Source organism: Rhipicephalus microplus, chromosome 3 (genome assembly GCF_043290135.1).
Source record: "Rhipicephalus microplus isolate Deutch F79 chromosome 3, USDA_Rmic, whole genome shotgun sequence".
NCBI lineage: Eukaryota > Metazoa > Arthropoda > Arachnida > Ixodida > Ixodidae > Rhipicephalus > Rhipicephalus microplus.
In genome coordinates this window covers 163,050,402-163,071,472 of record NC_134702.1, presented here as the reverse complement: position 1 = coordinate 163,071,472, position 21,071 = coordinate 163,050,402, and the positions used below count along the sequence as shown (strand labels likewise).

The window sequence follows — 21,071 nt, the reverse complement described above, 5'->3', positions numbered from 1 at the left end:
ATTATGCTGAGGCAGTAACGAGGCAGTAGCGACACCAGCCCTCACCGTTCGATGAACTGCCGCATGCTCCCGCTCCTATCTCAGTTGTCCGCCACACGGGCTGCTCTCATTGCACCACAGCCTCGACTCAGCCATACGCCACGTAGAAGGCGCCCCTCGCTGAAAATACCTGGCGAACGCGTGATAACTGGCCGTTTTTTTTTCATGTGGTGGCCCTAGCCATATCGCCCAACACTGCTGTCGTCACGTGCCAGGCTACACAGACGCCCAATCACAGAGCAAATAAATTGACCAACTCCCTTCTCGTTACTAAAGTAAGGATCCTAAGTCAAGCTCGACTTAACGTTTCTATCTGGCAACTTCGTCTCGTCACTCACCTTTACCCAGTCGTCACTCCTTGTCCCCCATGCATCGACGGCCAGCAGCTCCTGAAAATGAGGGAAGTTAGCTGCCGCAGTTCAGTAGGTAAGAACTGAGCTATCAAACCGCTCAAGTCCTGGAACTTTGGCGTCATACGTTGTCGAAGTTTTTGTAGACAGCGTCCATGCATAGCTATTTTACATACCGGTGCTACCGTATCGGTTGTAGACGCTAAACTTTGCCGCAGGCTTCGAAAAGTGACCACGCCACTTGAAAGTACCTGCTTACGTGCAGCAAATGGAGAACCTGTTTGGCCTATAGCCACCTGAACTGCCCGACTCAGCGTCACGGAGGACATCTGTATGGTTGAGTTCATTGTCCTTTCCTCTTGATATCATGACATCAAACTTCACTAGGTTTTTGTATCGCATATTCACGCCGTTATGGATTTTGCCCAATTCGAACTTCAGCTCATTGGGTTGTTCGGCGAGACTTACGAACACACAAATAAAGCCACACACAAGCTGGTTGCCAGAGAACACACCGAAATTTCACTGAAGCAGCTGTTTTGCTTCCTGTGTTTTCCGACGGGGTGTGATTAAGTAGCCTTCATTGATTCACCAGGCCTCTTTCTAAGTCGGGAACCGTTTTTTATTCCTTATTTAACCCTCTCGAATTCAAATGGAGCCAGTTATTTTTTTCTCAACAATTCCTTTCCGTACCCATCGAACCGTTCAAAGGCGAATCTCCTGTATGCATGCAGCCCATCGACAAGGAACAATTTTTTTATCGTGCAGAAAGAACCATTCCGAAGTAACCTCACTGTCGTCAGTGCCGTTAACCACTCTGATAAATCGACTTTCGATGTATTTCATTTATCGATCACAGCCAGAATATCGCCTTCTCCACAATCTGATGTTCTCTGGCCGGCTGTACCGGCTCCGCAAATCTTTTGATATTGCACGTGGCCTACCTTCTACCACTCTTCAGTAAATCGACACCGGCTCCCATGCGCCAGTGTGGTGAAGACCATACCGTGTTTCCACAGAAGAACGCCAAGGCATTAGCGAACAGGTGGGTGATATATATTTAACGCAACGTCATTCGATCTTGACAAAGTGTGTGGGTCTCACCTGTAGTGCTCGTTAAAATTAAAAATGGTTCCATTCGCTTTTCCATGGTTTACCTGCGCCTACACAACAACTCTTGAAGAGACGTGTGTTTTTCCCAACGTTGACACTGATCTGGATACTTTACAAGAGGCCGAGCTTGTTTCATCGGTAGATTTGCATTCAGGTTCAGAATAAATATTCTAGTGGTCGACAGTTCTCAAGCCCTTAAGTCTGCGTCCCTTATAAGTATTTCTCTATTAACATGTACAAACATGTCTTGTCATGTCATACGAACAATCAAAACATGCCGCCAGTTTTTTTTTTTTGCTTACAGGCGCAACACAAAGACCAGCCATTGGCCCTAAGACTAATAAAAAATAACAGAATAATATACATATATTACTGAGGAATGAACTTTGGAGCTCTGAAGTTGACTATCCTCTGTTGCTGTTTACAATACCAAGCATTGAATTGTCAGTAGATGGTATGATCACAAAGAGATGTTCATACAAGCTGCTCAACAATCAGCGCTTTATCAGATACACATCCCGTGTCCAGGGTACATACATGTTTACACAGATAGTTCAGGTATCCCAATCTCTTAAACATCAGAATTTATTATACGACAGCTCAATATTAAGGAATAATTTAAAGTATGTTGCATGACGTCATCTGCAACAGCTGATCTATTCGCTATTCTGTATGCTATATCAAGCTTATAAACTCGGCAGGAGATGCGAGAAAATAAGTACTTTTCAGCAATTTCCAGACCGCATTAGCATCACTCTCCAGTACAAACACGACAGCAATTAGTGATTGTATGATCTACGAAACACTTTAAGAGCTCACTAAAGCAAGCCAGGCGCAACATGAGATCAAATTCCAGTGGATACCGGCCATCGAAGCATTCCAGTGAATACAGCTGCTGATGAAGCGGCACGACAATCACATTGTAAAGATGTTACTGTTTATTAACCAATGTTGAAAGATGAATTGCGTAGTGTTATAAAGGCTACAACATTAAGAATGTGGAACAATACTTGGCTTGGCCAAAGTACAAGAAGATATGATTTATATTATATTATTACATTCACTGAAATCAAAATTATGCTACCATAAGATAAAAGTGTGGAGGCACTTATTCACTGGTTAAGGCTAGGCATCGCATACACCAAGCATTTTTACACAGACTTGGCAGAGCTAAAACTCATGAATGCGAAGTGGAATTTGTAGATGAAGACATATTTCACCTTCCTATAAACTGCCTACATGATGACATGCTGAGAAACCGTGTTAAACTGAAACTGTTGACCTTAAATCGCAGACCTTTAAGTATCAAGAAACTTCTGGGCCCATGGAGAACCGGAGCTTTACAGACGAACGCTTTAAAAGCGTTAAAGTGTTTTTTAAAGACAGCACCATCACTGACAAGGAACAAGACATAATTAACTGAAAGTTCATTTGTATAACATTGTTGTGCACAGCATTATAGGACACCCATTACATATCTCAGTTGAAGTACATGACGTGCTGACTGTTATGTGCACAAGAGTGAATACATCTCCATAAGAACAGTAGGTGTGCAATGCTATTTTGTGGCGGTGGAAATGGATATCAACTAAATACATTATCATAGGCATTATTCATTGACTTCCTAACACTTTTGTATCTGTCTCTTGATGTTGTTTGACAAGTGCGTATCAGTGGGTTTTGCATGTGTGCTGTGGTGTTCTATTTTTCAAGTGCCACTCTTTTTTCCCTTTAAGACGTATTATGAATATTCCCTCAAGAGCTAAAGAGTAGCCGGTGTCTTACTTGTGCGCTAACATCTCCCTTTATATTATATCAATAAAAAATGTACACACCACTGGTATTAGAAATCTTTTCTGTTCATCATCCTAATGGTTTAAGCCTGCATGGGGTCATTTTCTAAATAATTTCAAGGCACACAGGTGTAGTTCGGGGGCAGAAAACTCCACTGCCACACAAGCTTCTTCGATTCCATTCCCGCTTAAACCTTGGTTCTTCTATTTCTTAGTTTTTTTACTCTTTCTGATTGTGCGTGATAGCTGCTGAAGAACACCGGTAATAGACACTGGCGACGGCGCTGGGCAACTACAGCACCAAAACCGGATTCAGTTTTGAGCACGTAACAACCTGCGTTCTAAAACAGACAACATGTTCAAGTAAGGAGCACAATAGGGGACACATATGTTGTTCGCTGTTGTATTCGGTCATCTCAAGTCATCGCTTTGCATGGCGCAGGCAAAGTTATGTGTACGAAAGCTATGTATCAATGATTTGACGTAAGGCAAATGGGCGCCCACTCCCCTTCCCCCCCCCCCTCATGAGCTGTTATACAAATGTCTTCTTAATTTGGTGCAGCACAACGTGAATTAAAAACCTTGTGAACGCTTGAGCTTCACCTTTAAGAGCAGAAGGCCACTTATAACCAGACCCATTGCGCATCGCCTTCTCAACTGTTAGCCCCATTTCAGTTCTTGGCGCAAGAAGCAAGCCTGCCTCGGAGATGCGTATGTATATACGCGACAAAATGGCCGCTTCAAACTATCCTAAACTTCGCACTGCAAGTACAGTTACCAAGTGCCCACTGCACAATAGTTTTCCTTTTGACAATCATGAAGGGCGCTTTAGCCGTCCTAAGGCAACACTCAAACATAGGCAGCTGCTCATTTTGTGAATGCTCTGCTTTCTTTCTGAGCACTAAGTAAGCGTGTAAAACGCCCACTCGTTGTGAAATTGAAAGGCTTTGATGCGTGGCGCGAATATAAATTTATGCCGCGTAATATAACATGGGTTAAGCAGACTCCCCCCACAGCATACCATTCATCTACAGTCTTTTATTTTTGTTTAGCGATTAAGAACAATGTCATTGCTCTGTGGTAGGACAGGTTCCTGCTACGCAAAAATTCTTGTTTCAAATCTTAAAACCACCAAAAGTTTAGGAGGTATCTTGGTTGCATGTTTCTAGATTTTTTTTTTTTGCTCCTAGACCATACTGCTTTTGCGCTCACAACAAACGACGCCGACGCCAGAAATTCTGCGAAACAGCTCTTTAACTCTGTGCCATTAATAATGCCATGAACAGGTGAATGTCGCAACTCAAGTATTTTCATGCGCATATGTCAGCCGTAGCACAGGTTTATTTGATAAATATACTAGACACCGAGGTTCCCAGCCCAATACGCTGGCACTAAAAACCAAGCGTAAAATAGCCTATAGCCAGGCGACAGGAAATGAAAGTGAGGTTGAGAAAGAGGGATGTCACTAAAAGAACAGAAAGGGGGAAATAGGAACGTAAATAATAGCATATATGCTTGCATTGAGTATATTCAACAACGGCGTCACGCATTCCGAGCTATTCATCGCGTAGACATGCAGGATTGTGTTCAAATACTGATCATAGACGGCTAAACAGACAGCTAAATAGACAGCTAAGTTGGCAGCGACCACCTTAAGTCCCATTCCAGTTCTCACGCAGCTGGCAAAGCAGATAGCATCGAGAACACGCCATCGCTGACAAGAAGGATGTTAGGCTACTATGCTATCCTAACAAGATGGTGGCCCAGCCAACTGCTTGGATGACAGTGGCATTCAGCATCACTGAATGGCTTGCATGCATGCACACTTGTTAAGTGCCCACTAGGCCATAATTATTCTTTTTGCAGGTGAGCCTCCTACTAGACTTAACACGGATAAAACGTGACAGAAATCAAATAAGATATAATATCAGACTATAGAAAAATCAGATACCACGTTTACTTGCCCTTTGGACAGAAGTGAACATATTTAGAACAAGTTGCAGTGGCAAAGCTGTTATATACTAAAATTAGACTTCCTATCTTACTTGATACAGTGAAATTTTCTGAAAAAATACTGATTGCACGCCAGTGCCAGGGTTCAGTATCTGTATTATTAAAAAAACAATTTCTGTTCTTGTGAAAACGACGTGTCAGTCCAAACTGTGATGCCACCCAAATGTACTTTGTTGGTCGTTCTGCTGCTGACAATAATTCATTGTGTGTGAGCAGTTTGCAATGGGTGGTGTTTTAAACACCCACTCGCTGCTCCATTCAAATTTCTTGACGCCTGGCGTGATGCTACGCTTCGGCCACGCAATATATGATGTATATTGGAAGGCTCCCTTAACATCATACCATTCACGTAGTGTTTTTTTCTTCCCATGCATTTTTAACAAATATTGTGACTATGGTTGAACAGTAGCTTCCCCCGCAGACGGCCTGGGTTCATTCCTGTATCCGACCAGAATTTATTTATTTACTTTTCATTTGAATCTTTCTTGATTACTCAGTCACGAACAAAATGCTGATTTGCGCTCAAAACTAACGACGCCGATGTCAAATCTAATGGTGACTGGATTATCTGCGGAACGAGCTCTTGAACGCTATTGCGTTAGAAAGTGAAAATTACTTCCAAGGCTCAAAGATTAGAAAACGAAGCAGGCGCGCAAGGCCCCAGGTGTGCAACGGCGTATGTAGGCGTGCTCTTAACGAAAATATCAGCAGTGACATACGCCACAAAAAAGTCGCAATGTCAACTCGATAGCGTTAGAGAGCTCATTTCGCTGAAATTCCGCTGTCGGCGTTGGCGCCGTTGGTTGTGAGCAAAAAAAAAAAAAGAAAACGTCCGTGAGCGAAAAACAAAGTAAGAAGCAAATAAAATAACGAATAAAATTTGCGGTTTCATTGATGATTAAACCCGAGCCGTTCACGTGGAAAGCAGGTGTCCCACCACAAAGCCACGACGTTACTTGCAGCTGCTCCGAAAAAAAAAAACGCTACATAAATGTGACGTAGCGAAAGGCTGAGTAATTATACTGTTTCATTATTTTAACGTGTCCACCAAATTATATACGTATGAAATATAATATTGCTCTATTCTAAGAATAAATATGTTACTTTATTTAAACAATTGTATGCGTTAGATCAAGCACCACACTTTCCTAGGTTATCGGCAATCTTTCTATTATATCTCCATTATGCTAAATCTAAACAATAATTTTTAAAACCACTTGATTCTTGGCCAGTCTCTCATAATGGTTATGTGCCACAGTCAATAGGTAAAAGAGAACAAGAAGAAGTTGTCACGACCAAAACAAGCCAATTCGGTGATTTGTAGGCGCACTTGGGAGGCCATCAAACTATGTCGAAAAAGGCCAGGATAGTGCAGCGAGCGCCGCTAAGAACTTACAGTAACTTTCAAACAGCTCTAAAAATGAAGAAGCATGTCCATCAAGCGGAAAACATATCATGCCTTTCCAGAGGTTTTGACCAAGCAAACAGAGAGAGAATAAAACATTTATTTGTGACCGAGGAAGGAATGTCGGTGAGTGGGCTCCTTAGCCCGGTATCCCAATGGCACGGGCCGCTGTCCTCGCTCGTCTCTTGAGGGCCTCTTGAGTCTTCGGATCCGAGCTGGACAGAGCTGCCTCCCACCATACAGTGTTGTGCTGTCCTTTGGGTTGTAGAGGTGGATTGTGTGGGCATCCCTATACCATGTAATACAGGGTGGCTGTTTTAGTGACGCAGAACCTGCTCTGCGGTGCGTATGTGTCGGGATCTATCTGGGACAGTATGCATGGATTGGGGTAAGACAAGGTCTGCCGGTGACGCCACGCCACCTGAGATTCTTTACTGAGCTTTGGCCCCGGGGGCGGAAGTTTCCGTCTTTCGAGTCCTTGATGTTCTAGAATATCTGTCCGTGTTAGGAGCGGGTCCATACGCAAAGCCGAGGGTGGGTGCGATATGCTGGGGTCGGAGGTCCGGAAGAGTAATTCTCGGGCTGAGGTATGGGCGAGCGCATTGCCTCTAACTCCGCAGTGACCAGGTATACATATTAGCTGTTTCCATTCACCCTCTGAGCGTGAGGACGAGAGTTGTGTAAGAAGTCAATGCGCAATGGGGCCAATGTAGCCTTTGCAAAAATTTCGGTAGGCTGCTTTTGAATCTGTTTGAACAAAGGTAGACCTTGGGTTTCGTAGGGCGAGAACGATATGAAGCAAACAGCGAACACTAGATATGGTGCTGACATCTATGAGGCATTGCGAAACTCTTCATCACCTGCGAGATGGTGATGGCGCAGCATGTATTTTGGAGACCATGCGACTCTTGCTTTAGATCAAAAACCTGTATGTACCGTTCGCGCGCGCCTGTGTGTTTGCGTGTGTTTGTGTGCCATCTGTGAGACATTCTGAAAAACGCGTCTCGACTACAGCAGAGCACCGTTCTAGCAGAGGAAAGTGGCCACACTGCACAGTCACTGCATTACTATAGATACGTTGCGCATGCGCGCGCGCGCGTTCGTGCGTGTGTGTGTGCGTGCGTGTGTGTGTGTGTGTGTGTGTGTGTGTGTGTGTGTGTGTGTGTGTGTGTGTGTGTGTGTGTGTGTGTGTGTGTGTGTGTGTGTGTGAATGAGTGAGTGTGAGTGAGAGAGTGCGCGTTTTGCGAGCGTTTATGTCGGGTGTCATTTACAACTACGACAACATGCATGCATCAGATCTCGTAGATGCTTAGTAAATATTACTAAGACTTCTGACATTCTGCGCGTCTGAACCTCAACATTTTCATGAGGCACGCGTTTAGATGCATAACAGGTCTCACTGCCGCCGCGACAGCACTCCAAGCTGTGATATCTTTACCGATGCTGTCACTCGACACATTACAACGTTGCGTTGCTAAGTATCAGCTGTGGTGTCATGCCGTAAAAGGTTACAGCGACCCATAGTTGCTATGGACATTGTGTGAGGCCCTCAAATCACACCGGCTGCGCGGTTCTATATGTCTGGAGTTAAAGTGGCTTTGGAGAAGTACGACAGTGTGCAGCTGTATTGAAGAATTCTCACTGTGACCTAAAGCCTAGTGTCGCTGTTGTCAGCGCAATAACGCCGCAAAAAAAAAAACAATACCTTCGAAATTTCCCGGTTTCTATCGTTTGCCACAAAGTTCAAGCGAACGCTACACGACAGGTTCCACGAATAAGCAATGCAAAAGCTTGAACAAACAATTTTCATATCGCCAACAACCCAAGATTTATAAACTCACTCAGTTTCCAATCAGGCCTCACAGGCGATCTTGGGTGCATAATCGCTTTTCATGTTCACTGGAAACCCACGTTTTGTTTGCTACAGAAACACAGCACTCTTCTTGCTCGTGAACGAATGTCCCTGGAAAAGCGTCATCGCAATATCTTGCCTTCGCCAGAGAGCGTGCAACAGGAAACCGTTTGTTTGTGGCTAGGCCGTTGTGATAGCGGCGAGGTCGTAGCATTTGGCCGCCACCTGCAAGTTGTATAATTATTTCCTTTGTATTTCCTTCTCCGTATGCTTAGCGATGGATCGTGTTCTTGATAGTAAACGCTTCAAGTCTCGAAAACGGCTGCGAGCGAAGTGGCGAAAAAAAATAACAGACGTTTTCAATAAAGCTCAGTTTTGGCGCTTGAGTATTGCTACAAATATCGCCAAAAATGCAAGAAAGGGGAAATATTTTATCATAATCAAAATAGGTCAGAGATATTCGCACTATGCGCCTTACCGAAATTACTGTTGTAACTTTGTGATCATAACAACTTAGTTGTTGAGACCTCTGTACACCTTTTTTTAGATATGGCTTATCAGCCACTCCCGTAGCTATAAACATACTCTATTTTTCTGAATTATTGAATTTTTTTTTTGTAGCTGGGCTTCACCCATCATCTGAGTAAACTTCCAGGTTGTGGAATTATTATTTCGTTTTCACTTTTCTAATGAAGGAAATGTCTTCCGCAAAAAATTCTAACGAAAAGAAGTTTTATAAGGACACATGCTGTAAAGCGATAGCAAGCATATGAAACAGTTTAGGGTATTCAAGCCTTTATGCATGTTACTTTTTGTTTATTTGCTTTTGTGGTTGTTGTTCATGTACGCAACGTTCTACCTCCTTCATCAGTTGTTTTTATTTTAAGCGCCCTGGATTGTCGCCATATACTCACTCATTTACTATCAGTGTTCTCGTTTTCAAGAAACGCAAACAAAAACAAGGTAAAATATATTGTTAATGGCTCCAGTACCTACGGCTGTGGCCATCTCATTGTGTGCTTTTTTCAATTATTTATTTTTTCGCAAGGTAATAGAGTTCGCGAACAAAATGATCGTGTCGATAAGCCCCACGAATAATGAGTGCTTTGAGTCACGGTGCATATGCTCCACCCAGCCTGAAGCTCACCACGACCCTCTGTGATCGCGAGGCAACTGGCACATCTGCTGCAAAGCTGCCAACGAGCCAAGCGCCTCCATAGTAGAGTACCTATAGTACTCTAAATCGATACCCACTTTTTCTAAACAAGCCTACAACGCAAGCGCGAGGCTCCCCAACACGTTGTGCTCGGTGGCAGCTTTGCCGCTGCTCTGCCTGTTTTCACGGGATCATTGAGAGCGGCGACGAGCTTCAGGCTGGCCGGAGCATACACATCGTGAAGTCGTTACAAGCATCTCATTATATAAGTCGAGGGCGCCTAGCTCTGTATGCAAACATGAAATAGGTCTAAGTGAGGACGATCGAAGCTGTACTCTATGTAAACTATCTATTGGACTGTGTTGTGGTCGTGTCATATATATAGGAAGTACACTACCCCAGAACTCAGTCACTGTCGGTATGAGTGGAATGCAACGTTGCCTGAAATACCAGGCTATTAGTTTGTCATTCCACTTTATTTATTCATAGGTTGGGGACTATATTTTTTATGTTGGAGAGGATTATAATAGGTGAAATAGATATGTCATGCAAGCACAAGTGTGAGTGCTGCAATAATGCAAGTATTGTCCACCCGACAATTTTATGGCATGAGTACCTCAATGCCGAATCAACATGACATTCAATAAATATGTAAGTCGTACACTCTGCCACCGTAGAAGCCAAGGCGTTTGGTATTACGGAAAAAAAAACTTCAATTCTGCGTATTCGTATACGACAATTGCACCATGCCGGGTACAGCAGAAGCAGTCAGTTAGTTAGTTTTCTGTATAAATTGACTCATATACCAGCAAGTTTCCATTAATATAAATTTATTCTTAACGGAAAGCTTTACACCTGGTTTGACCATATCCTGTCGATCATAAACAGGCATTGAACTTATGATGCCCTATCGTTTTCTTCAATACACTCCCTACAGAATAAGAACAATACACTTCATATAGAGTTAATGAATATAGTAAGTCTATGTTTCCGCTAAGCCTATGATGATTAGTGTTCATACACTTTATAGGATAAAAAGGTCACAAAAATTATCTTCAGAATCGGCCCTTATTCTAAACATTGCAATATAGCACGTCTGATGCCTGGTGCCAGAAAACGTTGTTGTTTGTTTGTTTTTTGCTTTTTGTGGCAGAGACACAGACATAACAGCTTTCATGTGTTCTAATATACGTAAATTCTAACCAGAGCTCTCCATACACATTCATCACTGAAAAGTGCAACAATATACATACAAGTCTTCATGTTCACTGATTCCCATTAGGATTTTTGCTGCTGTTCAGGCCAATGGTAACAGGATCTAATCATTTAGTAACTCCAATGTCATAAATCGGCTAGAAATACAATCAACGTGAGGTAGTAATGCTGATTTAAATACTGTGCATTTTTTCGACGACGAATAATTTGGTATGTTGCAGGTGTTGAGGTAATTCATCAGGCTGTCAACGCTTTTAGCCGCTGAAATGAAGGCACGCGTGAAATTTACACGGAAGAGAAATTTACACGGAATTTACACGGAACAAGGCAAACAACGTTCAGCAAGATAAGGGGTTTCACGCGATTCGCTATACAGCTTTCATTGCAATACGTTCGCTACAGCGCTCGCGGTGTGTTAGAAAAGCATCAATCGATGTACTTACGCAGCTCACTTTCTCCCTCTATCCGTTGGCCACTAGCAGCATCGGTGGCGAGTAGAAAAGCACCGCCGTCCTTCCATTGCTTTCGGGTCAAGCGGTCAGAACGCTATCATAGCTTGAAAGGCGGTCAGTACGATAGCCGCGGCATACCTTCGGTCCTCGCGCGAGTCACTACAAACACGGCCGTAGCTCGTCTTCGCGCCGCTGGGGCTGTAGCGACCTAGTGACACCGACAGCTGTGGACCACTGCGTTGTATGACTAACGTCAGAAATCGCCCCCAAGAGCCGCCTTGTTCAGAACATCTGTGCCATTGTTCCCTCACCAATTAAAAAAAAAGCAAGGTATATGTCGGGAAGTGCACGGCCTGTATGCGCGCGAGGCGTCCGGAAGCTCGTCGAATGCACGAAGCTTGCATAATTATACATTTGATTGTGTTCTTTGTGTTGTTGCACGTCAATAAACGCTGCATGCAAGATGAAGCATTACTGAAAGCATACATTTGTAGATATGCAGAAAAGCTGGTATCAGAGTCAGTAGCCGCTCAGCAATTTTTCGAGGGGAGAGGATGACCAATGAATGATGTATGGGAGTTAATTTGAAAAAAATGGCCGTTATCAATGTCCATCGACGTTATGAACGACTAAAATTATGGGCACACTATTGGAAGGCTTGATGACGGAAAGCCTAAATCCAGAACAATGGTTGGGCCAATGTAAAGACTCATGAGTTCATTGCTGTATAATTCTAATGTAGGCGGTATTAGACGCCACAGCTGGGATGGAGTCCACGATTTTCGGTTCAGCAGCCGAGCACCCTAGCCCACCTAGGTGGACTAAAATATTTGGAATGGCCGCATTTTATGTGCCATACACAACGCAACCACCCTGAACTTTTTCAGCGCCCCTGCAAAGAAAACTCCATTTGGTCATTGAAAACTAAATAGATACTGCGCCTTTTTCATCTGTTCATGTATCTTGCATTCTGGTGAATGCCTTAGAGGTTTATATTCTATAACTACTAAAATAAGAATCCGGCAAATTGTTTGTGCTACCTTTGCGGAACAGGTATTGGGGTACTAAGTTTGATGGTGACAAATTCAGATCCTGACCCCATCAGCTGCATATCCACGGAGACGAACTAATTGTAATAAAATAAATCCTTGGCTTCCTAAAGGAAATTGCCCAGTAACGGAACACTGCTATTCAACGCTGAGTATGTTTAGACTGATACACTATTAACTACGTTCTGTTAACTCTATTGTTGGCCACGCTGCCCGCCATATTAAGTCTCTGGTTTCTTAGGTAGGTGATCAAATAAATTTCTGCCGATAAGGAACTGTGCCGAACCTAAAAGACGCTGTTAAGTCTAGCAACGTCACAAGTTGCATGCAGGAGCTTCAAGGAGGCGTCGTCATGGATGTTTTGTTCCAGCACTTTTTCTTGTCTACCGATAGAGTTAGTCAATAGTTTGTTTGTTTGTTTCTTGGACCTTTACAGAATATGGCACATACCTACTATGGGGGATCGGCTAGGATTTCGTAGTTTTAAATGTCATGACTCATGAGTTTGTTCAAGCTTCTTCTTCACGTCTCCATAGATCGTGAAAATGACACAACGGTGGTGGCGATCACAGTGGCGATCGTTGGAAAAGTACTCCTCCAAGTGTAGGCAGCTTTGGTATTGTTTTCAAGGTGCTAGCGGAAATTTCGTGTGGTGTCGTCAATTGACGGTACCAGAGCAAAAAGCGTTAAAGAATGTTTTGAACTCTTTCATAAGTATGGGTTCAATTATTGTGCAGTCATCTATTACAGCACGCCCCGTAACCACACGTGGGTATGGCAAGTAAATCCCGGGAGTTCTATTTTACAGCTGTATGATCACAGCTGTATGATCAGTTTATGGGCGTTCGAGACATGTTCACACCGTCACGCCATATTAGAGTTAGTGCGGCCCACGCTCTTTGCGTATGGAAGGCAAACACATCTCCGAAAATGCCGATAGGATCAGTTCACAATAACAGTACGAACACAAGTAAGGATACTTTTGATTTTCTGATCAACTCAATGTGTAGACGTGCAAAGCCGTTTTTCAAGCTTCCACTAGAATGTACTAGAACAGAGGATTACCCGGAACGAGCTTCGAAAAGTGCAGCACAAACTGGCTCAATCCGCATTTGGCGCTCTTGTCGGTCAGGATTGTGTCATAGTTTTAAGAGCGGTGCACGGCTTCCACAATGTGGTGCAGGGGTAAAAGAAAAACCAGTATATATATATATATATATATATATATATATATATATATATATATATATATATATATTGGTGTCAATAAACGCGCCTTATATCCAGATGGTAGCGTTGCCTCCGGGACATCCATCGCACGACCCGCTCTCGACGGGAGACTGAGAGAGAAGGCGGGCGCGCGAGAGAGAGGGGTGCGCGCGCAGCTGCAGCGAGCGAGGAGAGCGGAGGAGCGAGCGAAGGGGGAGGGGGTATAAGGCGCGCTACTGACACCGACATCAGCGTCGCGTCCGTGGCTTATTCGGTAGAGCGTCGCGCTGCGGCTGCCAAGTCCTCTGTCTTTTAAAGATAGAGAAAAGACTGCGGACGCCGCCGACGGCGGTGGTGGTTTGGGGTCGCTTATAAAGTGTATTCACACTTAAAATACCCGCTTCCCCCCAAAATGGCCCGGGTTCAAATCACAGCTGTAGATGCTTTCTTTTTAATCCTAACGTTATCCTGTAAACCTGTAGCAGTTTACATTTATTTTCTAAATCTAGCCTAATTTGTTACTTATTGCTACAAAAAAAAAAAGCCGCACAATGTGAAGTAAACCAGAATAAAATATACAGGAAGCGTACGTATCTTCAGTGCCACTGCATGGGATGCAGTAAAAACATGAAGCCTGGTCTCCAAGACTCAAGCGATCGTGAGATTCGACATGCGTCTACTACTCATTATGACACAATACGCTCGCGTTCGCCTACCGCTAGCCTGCTTGAAAATGAAAAATCACAGCATATCTACGAGGTGAATGGTGATGAGTGGGGCGAAGCGTCCGTCTGACTTTCTGGTCTGTCCATCCGTCTGTCTTTCTGTCTGTCGGCCTGTCCGTCCGTCCATCCATCTGTCTGTCTGTCTGTCTGTCTGTCTGTCTGTCTGTCTGTCTGTCTGTCTGTCTGTCTGCCCGTCCGTCCGTCCGTCCGTCCATCCATCCATCCATCCATCCATCCATCCATACGTACGTCCGTCAACTATATGCAATCGTCAACTGTACGAAAACCACTGATGCCAACTATGATATTATTGCCAAGGGCATATACACGCCCCGCCATCTACTAAGCAATAAATAAACTAGAAGTAGCTACATACTACTACTACTACTACTACTACTACTACTACTACTACTACTACTACTACTACTACTGCTGCTGCTGCTGCTGCTGCTGCTACAAAGGAGGAAACTACCTTCACACTAAAGAGCTTCGCCCTTAAAACTAACTCTACACGGCCATCGGTTGGTGGGAAATCGCTAAAGTCTTAATACTGCAAGGGCAACGATGTTCTGTCTGCACTTTCAGAGTTCCCCCGACACTAAATAAAAAAGCTATTTGATTGGAAACTTCGATAAAGCGATCACAAGGTGTACGTAAGCAGGTGAGCGTGGTGACTGTCACAGAACGAGCGCTAAACAAGAGCGCGCCGCCAAATACTTGCGACAACGGGCGGCAGAAACGCCGCGAGGTAAAAAGGAAAAAAAAAGAAAGCAAACATCCAGGGCTCCCGGGCGCGCGCTCTCCCCGCAGAAGCACGGCTTCGCAGACGATCCTCCTCACCCCACATCGGCGGCCCAGCAAGACCGCGATTTTTCTCGAACGAACGGGGCGGGGTCAGACCGAGCTGAGTCATCCGACGCGGAGGGCAGACAAACCGTCTCGCCTCTCCCCAGCCTTCGCTGCGTATCGCGCCGACGAAATGACGAGAAAGATCTGGAAAGTCGCGCGCAAGGTATTTAACCGAGCAGCCGAGACGAGAAATCAGGAGAAGACGGAAGGTTAGCGCCGGAGCGCGTAGGGATTCCGCCGTGGAGTCGGCGAAGGTTCTGCCCGTAGTGACAGAACAGGAGGAGACGGAAGTGAGCGCCAGAGTGCGTAGAGAGTCCGCCGTGTAGTCGGCGAAGTTTTTGGTCCGTAGGGACGGCTCGAGCTACAGGCAAGAGCGTGGGTTTACCGCTATCGAGCGAAGACGCGGGCAACAGCTGCGTCTGTGAAGCCGACGGATTTCCGGCGAAGAAGTTGAAGTTTGAAGAGTGGCCATTTGAGGACGCGAGGTTTCCTGGAAGAGAAACTTCGAGAACTACGGAACGACAACAACGCTGGACTTTGAGTGAGTGATTCTCGGAAGAGTATCATTCAGACTTTTGTTCCAAGGACTTTGGACTGAATAGGTTTTATATCTCTTTAGTCTTTAAGTGTCTTGGTTGTTCAATGCATGCGACTGCATTGTAGTGCGTATTGTTGTCTGTGTCCGTTGTTTCAAGTGTGGTTGATTGTACTGTGTAGTACATTGTCTGTTTGGTGACGTATTGTATGTAACTATTGTGGAGTGTGCATAGGTGTGTATTGTTTTTGATCTGCCGTTAATGAGAATATAATTTTGTTGGTTTATCAACTCTCGGCTCTGACTTGTTCTTTGGGCCACAGCCGGCGTCCGCTGGCGCACCAATAAGGACCACTTCTAAATTGTCCACGCTTTCGTGGTGCGGTTCGGGGGGCCGATACTTCGGCTCTTGGAGTTAGCCCGGGGATCGCCTCCCTAATTAACGGGACAGGTGTGACAATTAATCTGGCGTCCGCGACAGGACCTTTTGGTGATCAGTGTGTCCAAAGTAGTGAGAAAGAGCCTCGAGTTGTTGATAGTGCTATCGGAACGATTTTGTGTGTTGTTCAGTGTTCTCGTTAACGAGTGCAGGGGAGTGTTCCGATAGACTGATTTGGGCAGATACTTTTTGCACGCGGCAAGGTTTTAGTTGCGAGTTGCGAGACACAATGGATCTCGAAAAGTTAGTTGCTCTTGGTGAAAAGATGGGTCTTTCTGGCGCCGAACTACGGAAGTGGGTCACCCAGAAGGAAAAAGAAAAAAAGAGAGAGCCAAAGAAGAAAAAGCAGCCGAGCTGGAAAAAGAGAGGTTGGCGGTCGAAAGAGCCAAAGCGGAAAAAGAAGCTGAGTTGGAGAGAGAAAGGCTGGCCGCTGAAAGGGCGAGAGAAGAAAGAGAAGCAAAGGAGCGACAGCTGAAAGAAGAAAGAGAGGCAAAAGAGCGACAGCTGAGGGAAGAAAGAGAGCAGCAATTGAAGTTGGAGCTGGAGAGAGAGAAGTTGGCAGCCGAAAGGGCGAGAGAAGAAAGAGAAGCGAGGGAGCGCCAGCTGAAAGAAGAAAGAGAAGCGGAGATGGCTGAAAGGGAACGGCAGCGGCAGCACGAAATTGAACTCGAGCGGCTCCGTTTGCAACAGCGAAGCGAAACTCCCGTCCAAGCTAGAGTTGAAAGCAGCGAACGGGAAGATCACGGCTTCCGCTTGAACCCAAGCAAGCTGCTCGTAGCGTTTGATGAAAGGAAGGACGACCTAGACGCGTACCTCCACAGATTTGAGACGATTGCGAAGAGCCAGAATTGGCCGGAACATCAATGGGCAACTGCTTTAAGTACCTGCTTGAGTGGTGAAGCGCTCAGTGTGTACGGTAGGCTGACGCCGACCGATGCAGCCAACTATGCAAAGGTGAAAGCTGCTTTGCTGAAGCGATTTAGATTTACCGTGGAAGGATTCCGGGACAGATTTCGGACAGGAAAGCCAGCTGATGGTGAGACAGCTACGCAGTATGCCGCCCGACTTTGCCATTATTTCGACAGATGGATTGAACTTTCAGGGACAGCACAGGAGTACGATGAACTTAGAGAGCTGCTAATTAAAGAACAATTTCTTACTAGTTGCCACCCAAGCCTGTCGCTGTATTTGAAAGAGAGGAAGGCGGAGTCATTTGAAGGAATGCTTGAATTGGCTGATCAATTCTTGGAAGCGCAAGGTGGAACTAATTTGGCCAAGGTCAAGAAGGAGTGTCCCGATGATTCGAAGAAATTGGTTCCCGAAGAAAGGAAGCGTGCACCAGAGAGCATGCAGCGATGTTTTCTGTGCAACCGAGTAGGTCATCGCGCGAAAAATTGTCGAACGATCTTTACGAGCCCTACGGCAGTAAAATGTTTCAAGTGTGGTCAGACTGGGCACAAAGCAGATGCATGTCGGAACGGAGTGAGTCAAACTCACCAGGTATCCTGTGTGCAAGCAGCACCGAAATCTGATAATAATGCCGTCACTGATGGATTCGTAGAGTTGAAGAATGGGGAGAAAATTCCTATTGTGGGGGCTGTAATGTCAAAACAGCCAACCGGTGTTACGAAGGGAATGCCAACGCTTCCTGGAAAGATTGCAGGCAAGAAGATTACGGTTCTAAGAGACACCGGTAGCTCCACGGTTATCGTGAGGAGAAATTTGGTACGGGAAAGAGAGTTGACAGGCAGAACGAAACCGGTTTGCCTAATTGACCGTACGGTCCGTATGCTTCCCGAAGCAGAAATTGAGGTTGAAACCCCGTACTTCAGCGGGAAGGTTACTGCGTTATGCATGACGACCCCCCTGTATGACCTTGTCATCGGAAACGTCGACGGGGCGCGAGGGCCAAGTGATCCAGAATGTTTGGGAGAAGACCCGAAGATAGAGCCCTCGCCAACACAGCGGCCGCGAGATACAGTGGAGGAACATCCCGTGACGGAACTCACTATAGCCCAAGGTGAAGCTGCGGCGCAAGAGACAGCGAAGGAGAAGACGATCGTGTCGAATCAGTTCACGGGCCGAGCAACCGGACGTACGTCGGCACGACCTCAACCGACTGACAGTGTAAAGGAGACGGAGTTGGCCAGCCGGGCAAAATGTAGAGGCATGATCAAGCGGGTAAATAAACAGACGGGACCCGTCGAATATAATGACGCGTTAACGGTGTCGGAAGAGACAACGATGGCTGAGACGACGCCTCAGATATCGTCGTGGGAAAGGGCTCGCCGAAAAAGAACGTGGAAACACAAGAATAGATCGAGCGAGCACCGCAAAAAGGGGCGCAAGCGCTGTTCGAAGTACTCAAGATAGGTGCTGAGGTGGAATCAGAATGTGTCCGGCAGGGCTGAGTGACATATGTTGAGTTAATGTTCTTGTTATCCTGTGTCTCAAGTGTATGTCGAGTGAGTCAGTGTTCTGTGCGATGGTGTGATGTATAGTGTTGTATAATTGTTGGATAGACAGAACTTTGTACGTTTGTATTGTTTAGAATGTGTGATGAAGTGTTGTAGGCATATATTTGTGGTTATATTTCATGTGTTGTGGAATTGAACTACAATGTACGTTTGTATTGAGTGATATATAATGAATGTGAAGTGTCATGAGCGACGGATTGTGTTACAGTCTGTGAGAATGTGTGGTGACTGTTCGCGCTCGTCTGTGTGGTTTTTGAATATTATGAGATAATATTCTTAAAGTGGGGGGCAGTGTCACAGAACGAGCGCTAAACAAGAGCGCGCCGCCAAATACTTGCGACAACGGGCGGCAGAAACGCCGCGAGGTAAAAAGGAAAAAAAAAAAAGAAAGCAAACATCCAGGGCTCCCGGGCGCGCGCTCTCCCCGCAGAAGCACGGCTTCGCAGACGATCCTCCTCACCCCACATCGGCGGCCCAGCAAGACCGCGATTTTTCTCGAACGAACGGGGCGGGGTCAGACCGAGCTGAGTCATCCGACGCGGAGGGCAGACAAACCGTCTCGCCTCTCCCCAGCCTTCGCTGCGTATCGCGCCGACGAAATGACGAGAAAGATCTGGAAAGTCGCGCGCAAGGTATTTAACCGAGCAGCCGAGACGAGAAATCAGGAGAAGACGGAAGGTTAGCGCCGGAGCGCGTAGGGATTCCGCCGTGGAGTCGGCGAAGGTTCTGCCCGTAGTGACAGAACAGGAGGAGACGGAAGTGAGCGCCAGAGTGCGTAGAGAGTCCGCCGTGTAGTCGGCGAAGTTTTTGGTCCGTAGGGACGGCTCGAGCTACAGGCAAGAGCGTGGGTTTACCGCTATCGAGCGAAGACGCGGGCAACAGCTGCGTGTGTGAAGCCGACGGATTTCCGGCGAAGAAGTTGAAGTTTGAAGAGTGGCCATTTGAGGACGCGAGGTTTCCTGGAAGAGAAACTTCGAGAACTACGGAACGACAACAACGCTGGACTTTGAGTGAGTGATTCTCGGAAGAGTATCATTCAGACTTTTGTTCCAAGGACTTTGGACTGAATAGGTTTTATATCTCTTTAGTCTTTAAGTGTCTTGGTTGTTCAATGCATGCGACTGCATTGTTCAATGCATGCGACTGCATTGAATAGGTTTTATATCTCTTTAGTCTTTAAGTGTCTTGGTTGTTCAATGCATGCGACTGCATTGTAGTGCGTATTGTTGTCTGTGTCCGTTGTTTCAAGTGTGGTTGATTGTACTGTGTAGTACATTGTCTGTTTGGTGACGTATTGTATGTAACTATTGTGGAGTGTGCATACGTGTGTATTGTTTTTGATCTGCCGTTAATGAGAATATAATTTTGTTGGTTTATCAACTCTCGGCTCTGACTTGTTCTTTGGGCCACAGCCGGCGTCCGCTGGCGCACCAATAAGGACCACTTCTAAATTGTCCACGCTTTCGTGGTGCGGTTCGGGGGGCCGATACTTCGGCTCTTGGAGTTAGCCCGGCGATCGCCTCCCTAATTAACGGGACAGGTGTGACAGTGACATTGTGGATGAAAATTCAGTACTTCGTAGAACTGAATTGGCGAACAAATACCTGAAGTAATAAATAATGACCAAAATCAACATTCTAGTCATAACCTACCTTAGTAAAAGTAAATAATAGAAACCATTACTTCAGGTCACCATAAATGCGCTCACTTTCAAATCTGACATTAAGCGTTACTTTATTTTAGCAATACCTCACAATCAAAGCTAGATTAAAACAAAACAAAGGCAAAGCAATACCGCTGTAACAATTGATACCAAGAATCAGAATCTATCGTCTAGAGCTGCGATTCAAACCACGGTCTTTTCAGCTGAAATAGGGCATTCTATCTCAAAACTACTTTTGTAGAGACGCGCGCAATTCTTAAATACGACAGTACATGCATACCACAGACCGCAGCGTCGTGGTTTGAGGACGGTAAACCCCAGATATTCCAGTTATTATAAGGTGAAACACTATCATGCTTAAAATGTGAAAAGTTAGGAATAAGATTTGATGGGAAGTACCTTTGTAACCTACGCTTCGCCGATGGTATTACATTGCTCAGTAACTCTGGCGACGAATTGCAATTTTGATTACTGAGTTAGATAAGAAGAGCAGAAATGTAGGTTTTAAATGTGCTCTGCAGAAAATGAAAGTAATGTACAATATCCTAGGAAGAGAACAGCGCTTCGAGATAGGTAATAGTTCACTTAAAGTTGTATAAAACTGCGTATACTTAGGACAGGTAATACCCACGGAGCCAAACCACGAGGTTGAAGTAACTAAAAAAATAAGAATGTGGTGGAGCACAATTAGCAAGCACTCTCAAATCATGACTGGTAGGTTGCCACTATCACTCAAG

The 21,071-nt window shown here is 45.2% G+C and overlaps 1 protein-coding gene across 6 annotated transcripts in view; it reads right to left on the bottom strand.

Moving 5' to 3' along the window:
* The window catches only part of LOC142761614 (monocarboxylate transporter 14-like), a 46,257-nt gene extending 34,646 nt beyond the window's left edge, over window positions 1–11,611 (bottom strand). For 3 of the 6 annotated variants that reach the window (XM_075890413.1, XM_037421681.2, XM_075890415.1), the window contains exons 1-3: window positions 11,380–11,611; window positions 8,555–8,790; window positions 378–428 (exon numbers count right to left, since the gene is read on the bottom strand). The gene's annotated coding sequence lies outside the window, so the exon portion shown is untranslated. The remainder of the gene's footprint in view (window positions 1–377; window positions 429–8,554; window positions 8,791–11,379) is intronic. The other 3 variants (XM_075890414.1, XM_075890416.1, XM_075890417.1) reach the window with 2 other exon arrangements.
* Window positions 11,612–21,071: the final 9,460 nt, after the last annotated feature.